This window comes from Manis pentadactyla, chromosome X (genome assembly GCF_030020395.1).
Source record: "Manis pentadactyla isolate mManPen7 chromosome X, mManPen7.hap1, whole genome shotgun sequence".
Classification (NCBI taxonomy): domain Eukaryota; kingdom Metazoa; phylum Chordata; class Mammalia; order Pholidota; family Manidae; genus Manis; species Manis pentadactyla.
Window position 1 is genome coordinate 5,126,901 of NC_080038.1, and position 13,099 is coordinate 5,139,999.

Genomic DNA, 13,099 nt, shown 5'->3' on the forward strand with positions numbered 1-13,099 from the left:
TCATGGAGCGGGTGGGGTTGGTGCCCTTGTGGCCTCCGTTGTGCAGACAGACACTGGCACAGCTGGTATGGGGTCTGGGATCGCAGGGTGGCATCGCCCACAAAGCTGACTGCGGGGATTGGTTCCCTGCACCTCTTTGCTGGTCGGAGCCCCTCAGAGGCACCGCAGTGACCATGCAGGAGGTGCAGCGATGGCGCTGGGCTTCCCCACCTCAGGACCCTGTGCTGGTCTGAGTTGTGGCTGCACAGATTGGAGCGGGAGCCCCCTGCCAGATGAGGCGCAGCGACAGCTCGGGTGGGGCTGTGAGCACGCCCCTTCTCTATCTTTAATTTTGTCATTTCACAGACCCCGTGCTGCAGTGCTCACCTGGGAGGACTGTGCGTGTGACAGGGTGACGCAGAGTCAATTCAAAGGGGCACCCTCCAGGGCCCTCCACAGCAGGACATCAGAGCCCAGAGGTGTCCTTGGTCAGAAAGCCTGGCGGCATCGTCAGTTTTCAGCAGGACATTGGAGAGCCTGGTGGCAGCAGTGGCCCTCAGGGTGACTGGACTCAAACCCGGTGGTGCGTCGGCTGTGTGCACCTTGCTGCAGGGACTGCCTGCACCCTCGCCAGGGGCCGGCTGTCACCCATGCATCCCCAGAGCTGCCCTCAGAGGGGCCAGGTTGTTTCCATCGGGGCCTTAGCTGATGGGAGCAGCGGGAACTGGAGCGGCCGTGGAACTGTGGCACTGCTGGTGAGTGCCAGCTCTGGCTTCACCTCCCGCTTCCGTGGCCTGCGCCTTCCAGGACTTCAGGCAGATCGGTTCCATCCTGAGCCTCAATTGCTCTCCTTACAGTGGGGAAGCCAAGCCCTCCTTCACCGTGTGGCACGGCGCAGAAGTTGTGCGAGCTGGTAGGGTCAGTGCATGTTCCCAGTCCCCCTCCCTGCTCCCAGCCTGGAAGCTACTGGGAACCCAGAGGCTCTCCGTGGTGGCTTTTGGGCTGCGTTCTTTGCCCAGTGCGGTGTGTGTGGATGGGGGCTGGGGTTGACTGCTGCTTATTCCAAATGCGTGTCTTCTACTTTGTCATTTGTCTCTGATTGCTGTCCTTTTTGGGGTCTGAGTAACTGGGATGGCCAGTTCTCACCAATTCCTTGTATTCATAAAATCCAAGGAGGGGGCAAGTTGTCATCCAGAGGAGCCGTGAGTCCGGGAGAAGGGGTGCGTGCCCCAGGGCCTGAGGAGTTAGAGGAGATCAGACCTGGCCGCTGTGGTCGGGACTAACGGGGGGACTCTGCTCATTCCCACCTGCACAGTCACGTGTCAGAGCAGACCGCTTGTGGGGGTTTTTGCACCAAACTGGTGAAGGGGCGCCTAGGTCGGGTACAGGGCCTAGCCTGGGGTGTGGTGCGGCCGTGGGGTGTTGTTAATCTGTCTTCGCAAAGGTAATGAAGCTTCATGGGCATCCTCGAAACCCTAGCTTGTTGGTGTAGACCCGAGTTCCCTGTGGATAATCCCACAGACCCAGTGCTTTGCCGGGCTCCAGCCGGTGCCGAGTCCTCAACCAAGAGCTGCCTTCTCACACGGTTGAGCCCTTTCCCTCCCTTCCAGTCTGCAGGTCCCGTTTATTCCATGTTCTCTTCTTGCAAACCACATTGGCATTCAGCTGCTTTCTAGAATACCCGGAGCACTCCCGTGGAGCCCAAGCCCCGCTCCAGGTGGTCAGGATGGCACCTTTCTTCCGAGAAGCTGGCTCTCCTTCACTCTGCAGCACAGGCGGGCTGGGACCGTGATGGCGGCTGTATACCCCCTTCCCAACTACCAGATGCAGGGTCTAGTGAATTTGCTCAGGATGGAATTGGACTCACGTGGATGTTAGTTAAGTTATTGATTAAATTCGGGAATAACTCGAAGTCGGCTACAGATTCTGCATGTCAGATGGTCACCGAGTGGCTTGAAAACAGTGAAAGAATTCTCGTGTCTGGCATTTTTCACCTCTCTGGCTCTTAGACCAAATGTTGCTTTCCTTAACGTTTCCTTTCTGTTTTCTTTTCTCAGCTATCTCTGTCTCAGTTTAGGACAGTGGTTCTCAACTGGGGTGATCTCTACCCCCAGGGGACACTTGGGAAAGCCTAGAGGCATATTTGATTGTCAGGACTGGGGTGTGTATGTGTGAGATCCTGACATGCATGGGGGAAGGCAGGGTGCTGCTGACATCCTAACACTGCCCTCCCTGCCCCTCCCATGCCAGGGAATTATCTGGCCCCAGATGTCAATAGTCTTGAGATTGGCTGGCTTGGGATATGGCCAGAAGCTTTGCATATATAAAATACTGTCCTCTGTCATCTTTGATAGTTCAGCACCCATTGGCATTGGGTAGGAAGTGCTGTGTAAGGAACCACCGTATGTGCTTTCGATCTTCCTACAGTGACTCCAGTATTCAGTGTGACTATGAATTTGGAGAAGAATAAGGCTGTAGACCTTTATTTCTATCCTGAAATTATATATTAAGATGTATATATATTGACAATATGATCGTATATGATCATACATGAAATTTACAGGCATCAGTCCAGCTTAACTTCAATTAATTTGTAATCTATAAGAAAGGAAAATAATCTGCAGTTTTTTTAATGGTCAGTAGGAATTCTGAATTTTATTATTTAGAATAATTATGGAATTCTCCAAATTTCCGACCTTTATAAAACACCCCAAAACACAATTAGAAAAATTTTAAGGAAACCCCCAACATGAAAACAGTCTCTGAAGAAAAGACTATAATTGAAATATAATGCCTTAATACCCATTTAGGTCAGATTTACAAAGGATTCTTTTTGCTGTTGTAAATATACAGAGCATACAATTCACCATTTTAAAGTGTATAGTTCAATGTCATTAGGTACATTCCCACTCTTGTATCACCATCGCCCCCATCCATAGCTAGAACTGTTTTTCATCTTCCCAAGCTAAAACTCTGTCCCCGTTAAGCAAGTCCCCATCTCCCCTCATCCTCAGCCCCTGGCATCCACCATCCACTTTCCGTCTCTGTGGGTTTGACAGCTCTAGGTCTGTCGTGTACGTGGCATCCTACAGTACTTGGGGGTGTGGTGTATTCCACTTAGAGTGGCCTCGAGGCCTGCCCGTGTGCTAGCCTGCATCGGGCTCTCCTTCCTTTCTGAGGCCGAATCACATCCCATTGTGTGTGTGTACCCCATTTCGTGGACCCATTCATCTGTGGATGGACAGCGCAGTGGTTCACAAGAAATACTGTAATGTTGGATTGTATGTCTGGCTTGTGACTACGGGTCAGACGTGGAAGATGATTCCAGTTGGCATGGGTTGAAATCACGTACCCATGCAGGAAACCGCACACCTTTCCCCATACACTCCCTCAGGTCCTGGTCACCCTAATTCTACTGTTGTAGGAAGTACTCTTCAGAGGTAAGCTTGCACACTTGTGCCGCCTGCCACTTTGTCCCCTTTGGTGTCCGGAGGAGAGAGTGGTAGAAGACGTGTCAGGTGGTAGCAGAGGGGCCCGGAGTGGCCAGCCCCCTTCCTGCCATGCTTTCCCAGCGAGATCTCTTCCCTCAACCATGCCCTTCTCGGCTTAAGGCCACAGTTCTCTGTATCGGGCACGTGTGACAGCCCCCTCACCTGTCCCTAGATATGCTTTCCGCTTTCACCTCCTGGGACTTACCCTCTGTGCAAGAATGGAAACTTGGGCTGTGTGTATATAAACTTCTGAGATACTTTGCAGTCAGCACGATGCAGTCTTACTTTTATGGGAAAGATTCTTGATTATTCTGAAATGTGGTGTCTGTAACTTAAGCATCATCTACCAAAAATCAGTGCTCTTTCTTGGGATCTGACTTGGTCCTGGCAGGACTCAGTCCTAGAGCAACTGCTGTTTACTCACAGGGGTATCTTCTCAACTCTGATGAGTTTGTAAGTGGATTTACACAGAACAGTCAAAATGGATTTCTTTAATATTCTGGTACGCAGCAAGACAGCAGAATTGATACTGATGTATCCGTTTGTCCAGCAGATAACTGCCTTTTGAGTGTTAGGTGCTGGGGACAGAGGAGGACATCATGGGCTAGGGCTGCCCCAAAAAAGATTTGACTTGATTTTCAGTTGGGGATGGAAAATGTAGGGGGCAGCAGGCTTGCAGCTTGAGGGAGTTAGAATAGTTAAAAACCTATTAACAAAATCTGTATTATTTGTAACAATTTACCTTACTTCACAAACTTCCTTAGTGGCATTGAGTCCTCCCAAATGCACGTCTACTTTCTATTATTTCAAACTAAATAAGGTGCTGTGCTGTGGTCCATGTTGTTTTGCAAACCTGAAGAAACTTCATTTGTAAGGTAGGTCCTCGCAGTGGAAGGATTTTCTGATGCATAGGCTAGGCTGCATTTAATCTTTTTTATATTGCTGGTTAACTTTAAGTATGATTCAAGTTTTCAAATTTATAGTGTCTTTCTAAATTAATTCCATTATTGGGTGCTTTTATGCTTTCGTTTGGGCATCTTTGAATTGGAGGCATTGTGTTTGACAGCAATGAAAGGCAGGGTATTTACTGACCTTTAATATTTTTTACATCCACTTTAAAGACATTTTTCTGTGTGACCACCACACAGAGTTTAGTGTGCAAATTACATTTCTCTAGAACACCCAATTTCAGCTGCAAGCCCCATGTTTGCAACTAAGTTCTTTGCATAGTCTTTACTTACATAGAATATTGTCATTTTCCACTCTGTAGCTCTTTGTCAGCGGATGTAGGTAGAATATCAATCTTGTATGAAGTTCAGATAAGCAGGGAGCAGATGGATTTATGGCTCTTGAAACCTCTAAACCCTGCAGCTGTGGTGAGCTGTTGAGCTATGAATAAAGAAATTCTGGACTGGCTGGCAAGGGCTGATGTGACCCGATTTGCTAGAAAATATATCAGCCTGTCGGGGTATGAGTGTCCTCCGTTTTGTCCTAGTGCTGCAGGACTGCAATGCTGGGATCCCTCTGAGAGGATGGAGGAGGGTGAGATGCCCACCTCCTGACCCTCTGCATCCTCAGGAGCCTTTGGGGGTCTGTGCAGTCTCTGCAGGTTGGAGGGGAGTCTGCACCCCAGCCATGCTGTCCAGCTGGGGGTGCAGGAGAGGCCAGCAGAGAGGGACCCTCCCGGTGCCTTAGTACCTGCAGCCAGGCACCTGGAGACTGACAGGGTGGGCAGGCTGCCACCCATGCAGAAGGCAGCAGGGTGGGCCACGCCATGCAGGGAATCGGAAAAGGATGGCGAAATCAGTTCATTGTAATGAAAAAAATGCACCACGAAATGTACCTGATGCTTAACCACAGGGTCTGTTTGCTGATTTGCCTCCCAGAACCTTGGCTGGGACAGACTTTATGTCGGAACGGGTCTCGGGTGAGTGGGTAGCTCCTTGTGGCCCTGACGTCCAAAATTCACTGGCAAGAAAGAAGAGTTCTGTGTAGAAAGCGCAGGAGCAATTTTGGAAATGTTACCCCTCCGTTGGCACTGCAAAAGCAGTTGAGCCTCCCAACTGCACGCCACTTCACATCCCCAGAGTGGAAATACCTGTGCTGGACTGTATCAGCTGTCCTAAGGAAGGAATGGCGCGTTATTCATGCATTTGTAATTCCTACCCCGGGCTACGTGGACAGTAGCTGCTTTAACCAAACAGTATATTGAGATGTATTCACGTACTGCCAAATTCATCCATTTAACGTGTATGATTTGGTGGCGTTGCGTGTGTTCACAGAGTTATAGTAAAATCTAGTTGTAGAGTATTTTCAGTACCCCGAAAAGAAACTCCTTACCCCTAAACAGCCACTCCCCATTCCTTCCTTTAGCTTTCAGAATAATATAGGAAGCTCTTTCAGATGAAAATGTACCTTTTTTAGCGTTAAAGATCTTGGGGATTAGTGTGTTTTAAATGTGCTTTGGTCTTGTTGCGCCCCTTCCCCCAAGTAAAGCATAATGTGGCCCACTGCGTGGTTAGAAAGTAGTTGTGTCCCTCGCTGGGCTGGGGTGAACAGTGCGCCTAAATGAACTCCATGCAGGACTCAGCCTGGGTCTGTGTGCGTCTGTATTCGGGCTGATGCAGGACTGCAGAAGGTGGTGTAGTGTCTAGGGACACTGTTAGAGATGGACCCGGCCGGTTCCTCAGACCGCACCCATTGGGAAAGATTGGGTCATATCTGAGCTGAAGCAGGTTATTTCGGTGGGTCCACATATTGTGCTTCAGTGAATAATTCTCATCAACTCTATCCTTTTTCCTCAAGTCCATAATTTGAAGCTGATCTAAATGTTTTCTGGGTTCTTACTTTTTTTCACGTATGGCATGTAAATTTGGAGTAAATGCCTTCTCTTTCGACTTCCTGTTTCTGAAACACAATTCTTAAAATTTCAAGCTTGTCCAAGTTCGAGTGGTCAATTTGTAGAAATTCCATTTTTTAAAAATCTTTGAAAAGCTCCATGTTAAGAAAAAAAGATATTTCCCCAAGGTAGATCCTCCACCCTGCCTAGTATTAATTTGAAGTTGCCCATCAGTTATTTCCTGAGGTCTTCAAGAAGCATGCACACGTGCTAGAATGCTAGGGAATTTCTTACGTGATCTACATGGCCTCTGACAGAACTTTATGTGAAGAAGGAACGTCTGCCTGTCTGAGTTGTCCAGTCAGGTAGACCCCAGCTACATGTGGCTCTTGAGCACTTGACATGTGGCTACTGTGCCTGAGGAACTGAATGACAGATTTTATTTAATTTTAGTTCCTTTGAGAGTAAGTAGCCCCACGTGACTGGAGGGTACCTGTATTGAACAGAGCAGACACATGCAGAGTTCTGTTTGGTGCCTGGGTACTGCAAGGCCACCATGGGACTGTGGGGCCATGATGTGGTGTGAGGCCAGAGGTTTACACAAGAGCCACCCTCACCTGGGCCTCTGTTGGTGGGACCTGGAAGCCACTGGTGGCACCGAACCCTTTTAGGACAGTGGCTCTCTGAGGGGGTACCTGTGCCTTCACTGTCCCCTCCCATCCCCAGGACATCCAGCAATGTCTGGAGGCACGTTTAGGTTGTCACAGGGCAGGAAGGCTGGCAGGGGCAGTAGTGGGAGATCAGGGGAGTTCTCTGCACCCAGCAGTGCCTGGGGCAGCCCCCAATGAAGAATGGTCCAGCGTCACTGTTCACAGTGGGGTGCTGGAGAAACCCTGCTTTGGAGTCACAAGGCTGCTGTGATCCTGCGTCACCATGCATACGTGTCTTCCCAGTGAAGAGATGGAGCTTGCTCAAGTGGTGCGGCCCAGGGGTGCTGAGGCCAGGCCATACGCCAGGCGCCCGCCTCCCACCTGGCTTGTACATTAGGTGTAGTAGGACACTGATGTTCATTGGAGCCAGAACAGTGACACAGCAGCCGTGTCCCACTTCATCGTCTGCGGGCTTTATGCCGTTAGAGGAGAAAAGCAGAAAACGCCCTGATCTGCGCTGTTTTTTCTTGGGTCACGACTAGGGGAAGCGGATCCTTGATTGTGCGTGCCTGTTCACTGGCAGAACGGGAACACCTGTGGTTCCCAGAGGTGGCCTCTTCGTCACTTCAGGTGGTTATTCCTCCGAGGCATTTAGAAAGCATTTGCACAGGGACCCCTTTGCAAACCAGTCTCGGTAACATCAGGCAAAACCAGAAACAATTCATTTGGATAATCACAGACGAACCTGAACTTTGTTAAGTGCCCTGGTGAAATTCTTAAGAGTGCCAACCACTAAACCCACCCCCACCCTGTTGGAGGTGGTCCCCCTACTTTCCAGCCCCGGGTGGGCTGGGGGAGTAAGTGCCAAGTCCCTGCACTGGGTTGCACCCTGTCCCCAGAAACCTCACCCCCCAGTACTCATGATAGTGACGTTATACGGGAATCAGTTTGTTACAGATACAATCACGTGAAGATGGGGTCATCCTGGATTGGAGAGGCCCTAAAACCCAATGACTCACATCTTTATAAAGGAGAGATCTGGAGATAGAGACACGTGGAAGCAAGCCAGGCAAAGACGGAGGCTGAGACTGGAGTGATACGGCCATAAACCAGCAAATACGTGAAGCCTGCCAGGAGCTGGGACAGGAGCATGGAACAGAGTGGCCCCCGGAGCCTCAAGAAGGAACCAACCTTCCCAAAACCTTTATTTTGGACTTCTGACCCCCTGAAGCATGAGTGAAGTAAATTTCTCCCGTTTTAGTCACCTGTTTGTGTCATTTGTTATGGTAGCTAGAGGAAATGCATACAGGATAACAATGGTATCACTGTGTGTGTGCATAAAATATGTAATGTATGTATACATACATACACACATTTCATATCTATAAAGTCCTTCTATATTAGAGATACTTCCTGATAGACTTATGGGTGAATTTAAGTCTGCGATTTAATTACTCCAATTAAAAGTAAAATATAGCGAAAGGGGCCTTATGATTAGCAGACATAATGTAGAGGGGGGGCACGGGGAAGGCTGGACAACACAGAGAAGACAAGTAGTGATTCTACAGCATCTCACTACACTGATGAACAGTGACTGTAATGGGGTATGTGGGGGGGACTTGGTGATGGGGGGGAGTCTAGTAACCATAATGTTGCTCATGTAATTGTAGATTAATGATACCAAAATAAAAATTAAAAATAAAAATAAATAAAATAAAAAAGTAAAATAGAGTGAAGAGACAGATGAGTTGGCCTGTGACAGGCTGACAGTGGCTGAAGTGTGGGTAAAGGCTAACAGGAATACAGAGAAATAGTCCATATACTTTTGCATATGTTTGGCAATTTGCATATTAACCAGCTAAGAGTGTACATGCCAGGGGCTAGTAAGCAAGCATCTAAACTACACATGCAACACCTGTCCGATCATTAACAGACAACCAACTTCAATATCCAATTTTATTTGAGAATCTTCTTTGAAAGAAAACCAACAAAAAGACACCGGAACCCCATTTATGAAAGGCGGCCCTGTGCGCTGACCCAGGGCGAGCAGCCACCCAGCTAAGTTTCCTGAAATACATCCTCACTTCATAAGCCTCACCTTCCTATACGATTGCTCCGATGAAAAATAACACGAGGGTAAAGGACCTACTGCATTTGCATAAAAACGAGTACTTCTTATACAGACTCCAGTACTCACACTTAAACAGAACTGAGGAAGGGAATCAACACATCAGATGTTATGAATATCACCCTTTCCTATCCTATGGTTACCGCTGCGGGGATCAGGCTCCCATGGAAAGCAGAAGCCAGCTGCTTTCAGACCTAATTAATGGACTGTGGGCCGAGTCCAATGACACGACCGTAACACAGGAGGTCACACTTGGAGCTGCTATGCAAACAGTTTTTAAAAATTAACTTGCAGTAACTAAGATATGATATGAAGAACTTCCAACATCAGCACTCTCTGGAAGAGTCATACCAGAAGATGATCATCAAAAAACCTCAACAAAGATCCAGGCGATGCTGCAGTTGTAGCTGCATTCATCCCACCGGTTCCTGGACTTGCCATTGGAATGAGGAAGGAGATATCTAAGCTGTCCTGTGCATACAGTAAAACAACAGATTTCACTGGATCTACACTGTTGGAACTCAACCAAGAATTAGGAGAAGTGCAAGTTGTAGCGCTCCAAAATCTTACAACTACAGACTATCTACTGTTAAAAGAACATATGGGATGTGAACAGTTCCCAGGAATGGGCTGTTTTAATTTGTCTGATTTCTCTCAGACTGTTCAAGTTCAGTTGGACAGTATCTATCATATCATAGACAAATTTTCACAAATGCCTAGGGTGCCTAACTGGTTTTCTTGGCTTCACTGGAGATGGCTGGTAATTATAGATCTGCTTTGGTTATGTAACTGTATTCCTATTATGTTAATGAGTGTGTGCAATTTAATTAGTAGTTTAAAACCTATGCATGCTTAAGTTACTCTACAAGAAGATATGTCAAAGAAATAATCAATCTTCCCATGTTTTCTTCCGTCTGCTACCTCTATAGCTTTTCTTCTTCCTTCCTAATTACAACCCTTAAATAGAATTCGTGCCTCAAATCGAATTTACCGAGTATCATAATTCCTCCAAGTGGTAAAGATACCTAAAGACAAATGCTGGGCATAGAAGCCACAGGGCATAAATCTGCAAAGAAGTAAAAAGCTAACCTTTTCAAACAATATGGCTTCTCTCTTACATCTCCCTGTATGGCCCCGGAAGATGACTGGTTAGCCAGAGACGGGTAAGATTCCTCAAAGGAGGAACAACCTAAGACAGGCACAGTCGCAGGGGGGCCATCAGGTGAGAAATTGGGGATCAACAGAGGTGAGGCTTAGAACCTCACCCCCCCTGTTCTGAGAGAAATCTTCTGCATCCGTGGATGTTTTATTGCCCTTGTCTACTTGGATTAACACATAGTCTACAGGCACACACCTGATCATCTACATTTGCTCTCTTACAACACTAAACTAAGTTTTCTACCTTTATCTTGTATCTACCTACCACTTCAGCATTTTATTAAAAATAATAATAACAATAATAATAAAGGGAGAAATGTGGGATCTACATATAAATCAAGTATAAAAATCAAACGAATATTCATATTTGACCTGACTGTTTATAGTTCATAATGCGTGATCAAAACCTAAAGTTTCTGTGATGACTGCTCTTGTACTGTTCACCATGTAAGAACTTGTTCGTTATGCTTCAGAAGATTGGAGACTGACGAGAATTAGGCTTCGGGTGGATTAATGATTGTGCATTGAGCATTGACTCCCCTATACAGAATTCTATTGTTGTTAACAACCATTTGATCAATAAATATGAGAGATGCCCTCTCAAAAAAAAAAAAAAATTAACTTGCAGTGCTGAAGCAATCATTAAGGATACACTGTTCTGGAGGGAGAACTTTACAACATTTCTTCTGTGCAATGCGGCCTCCAAGCCAGACAACACTCCGGGAAATGGTTAGCCGCGTTCCTGTAAAGATGTTGAAGTTTCTAGACACATTTATTGAGCAAAGGCCCGAGCTGATACGCATAATCCCTCCTCAGGGAACATTCTGCCCCAGCTCCATTTAAATTGTGCTGGAAAGCAATGAAATCAGAGGGCAGCCTTGAGTCAGCATCCTCTGGGAGAAACCTCGGCAGAAGCTAAATGAAACATGGAAAGAGACACGCTCAGGACTCGACTGGCAGGGGCTGGAAAGTCGGCCTCCGCCACTCTCAGGGGCCTCTTGATTTGTTCTACATGCGGCAGGCTGCCTGGGATCTGACCCACATTTCCAGTTCCTTTGCAGAGTTCAGATACCTGCACCTCTGGCCAGTGCACAGACTTGGCCCTCCCCAGGGGACCACATTTTGGCAGATAACGCTTCCTGCAACAGTGAGCGAGCTCACGGTTTCCCAGTCTTGGCACGACCAATACGTGTGGCCAGTTCCCTCTGCTGAGGGGCTGTCCTGTCCCCCAGTGTCCACCCACTAGGTGCCAGGAGCACTCCCCATCTGGGGCAACCAAAAGTATCTTTAGACACTGCCAAGTGTTGTCAGGGACGAGGGCAAAAATGCCCTTCATTGAGAACCTGCGTTCTAGAAAGCTCCTCATGGGAAATCCCTATTTCCTGGAATGGTCTGGACAAAATGCACACTCTGCCTCCTTTTGACTCAATCTGGTGGACAAGAAATGGTAGAACCAATCATTATTAAGGAGACGAGAAAAGAACACGCGGATAGGCAAGTGTGCAAATTTCATCAGACTCACTCAGATGGCTTTTTGAGGAGGGGAAAAGAAAATTGTTTCTGAATAATTGTAACATCAGGCCTCATGCAAAAGGGGCTCTGCGACTGTAACTTATCTGCATTGCAATTTCTAGGGACTCAAGGTGGAGGGCGCAATTACTTTTCCAACAGCGACAAGAGCCGCACATACCGGCAACACTGCTGATGACCGCGGTCTGAGGCTCCCTATGATTTTAACTTACAGCCAAGACAGCCACGTGGCTCTCTTCATTCTCAAGAACCCACTGAAAGAGCCCCTCCATTACCTCTGACTTTACTTGCTCTGTCCTTGACTTGTCTCAGTCACAGTGGCTGACCAGCCCCCAAAATCCTGCACGAGAGAAAGGGCTCTGCATTCTGTCCTTTGCCCTCTTCCCAGAGGGAAGAAAGGAGAGGCAACATGCAGAAATTAAAAGGCGGCTGTGTGGAGAGCATGTGAAGTTGTGACACTGCATTCACCCCCAAACCACTCCTTTCCCTTCTCTTCGGGGGCCCTGCAGTTCTGTCTCCCACAGGGGCCTCAGTACAGACAAAGAATGGTCCCTGGGAGTGGCTGCACAGGGATCCTGACATCTAAGCGGCTGGATCTGGAATCCCCAGCATACGACATCCTGTGCCGTGTAAAGGAAAGTGACAACTACTTCTTGGCAATGCTGTGCCCCATCATTTCCTCCCTCAGCCTTGCAAGCACAAAAGGCATGCTTTTGAATCCCTGCTCAGCTCACATACAGGATCAGAGAGCCAATCCCATTACTGGGGTTCCAATTTCCAGTTCTATCAGTAGGCACTGATGCAGGAAAGGTGAAGGCCAGTCCCCAAGAGGTAAATGGAATCTTAGAGGCTGGATGGCCTACAGCTGCCATTGAACCCAATTTAAGGTCAGTGCCAGAGACGCCGCCTGCGAGGGGCTTTCCCAGTGCACCGGTGGTGGACACGTGGGGTGCATATTTCAGATCTGTTACGGCTTCTTGCATCATGTTGCTGTGGAGAGGGACTCTGGACAAGATGCTTCAATTCTCTGCTGAAAAGGAATTGATCTGACACCTCCTTCCCCCTTCCTTGGGGTTTTAGTTTTCATGGTTGGCACACAGAGTAATTCACACATTCACAAATATTTAGGGGGAAAAAACACACAATAATAAACTGCCTGGAACCATAACATAATGCCTGCTAAGTCTTTGCTTCAAGGAATTTTACATTAAATAAGATTCAAAATCCCCCTGGGGCTTTGGGTTTGCCAGAGAGCTTATTTTTGTGGACGATTTCCATTTAACTGCTTGGATAACTATCTTATTAAGCTGCTGACATATCTGTC

The 13,099-nt window shown here is 47.6% G+C and overlaps 1 protein-coding gene across 1 annotated transcript in view; it reads left to right on the top strand.

Annotated features, from left to right (window-relative positions):
* TBL1X (transducin beta like 1 X-linked) overlaps positions 1-13,099 on the top strand; it is a 215,009-nt gene that overhangs the window by 89,681 nt on the left and 112,229 nt on the right.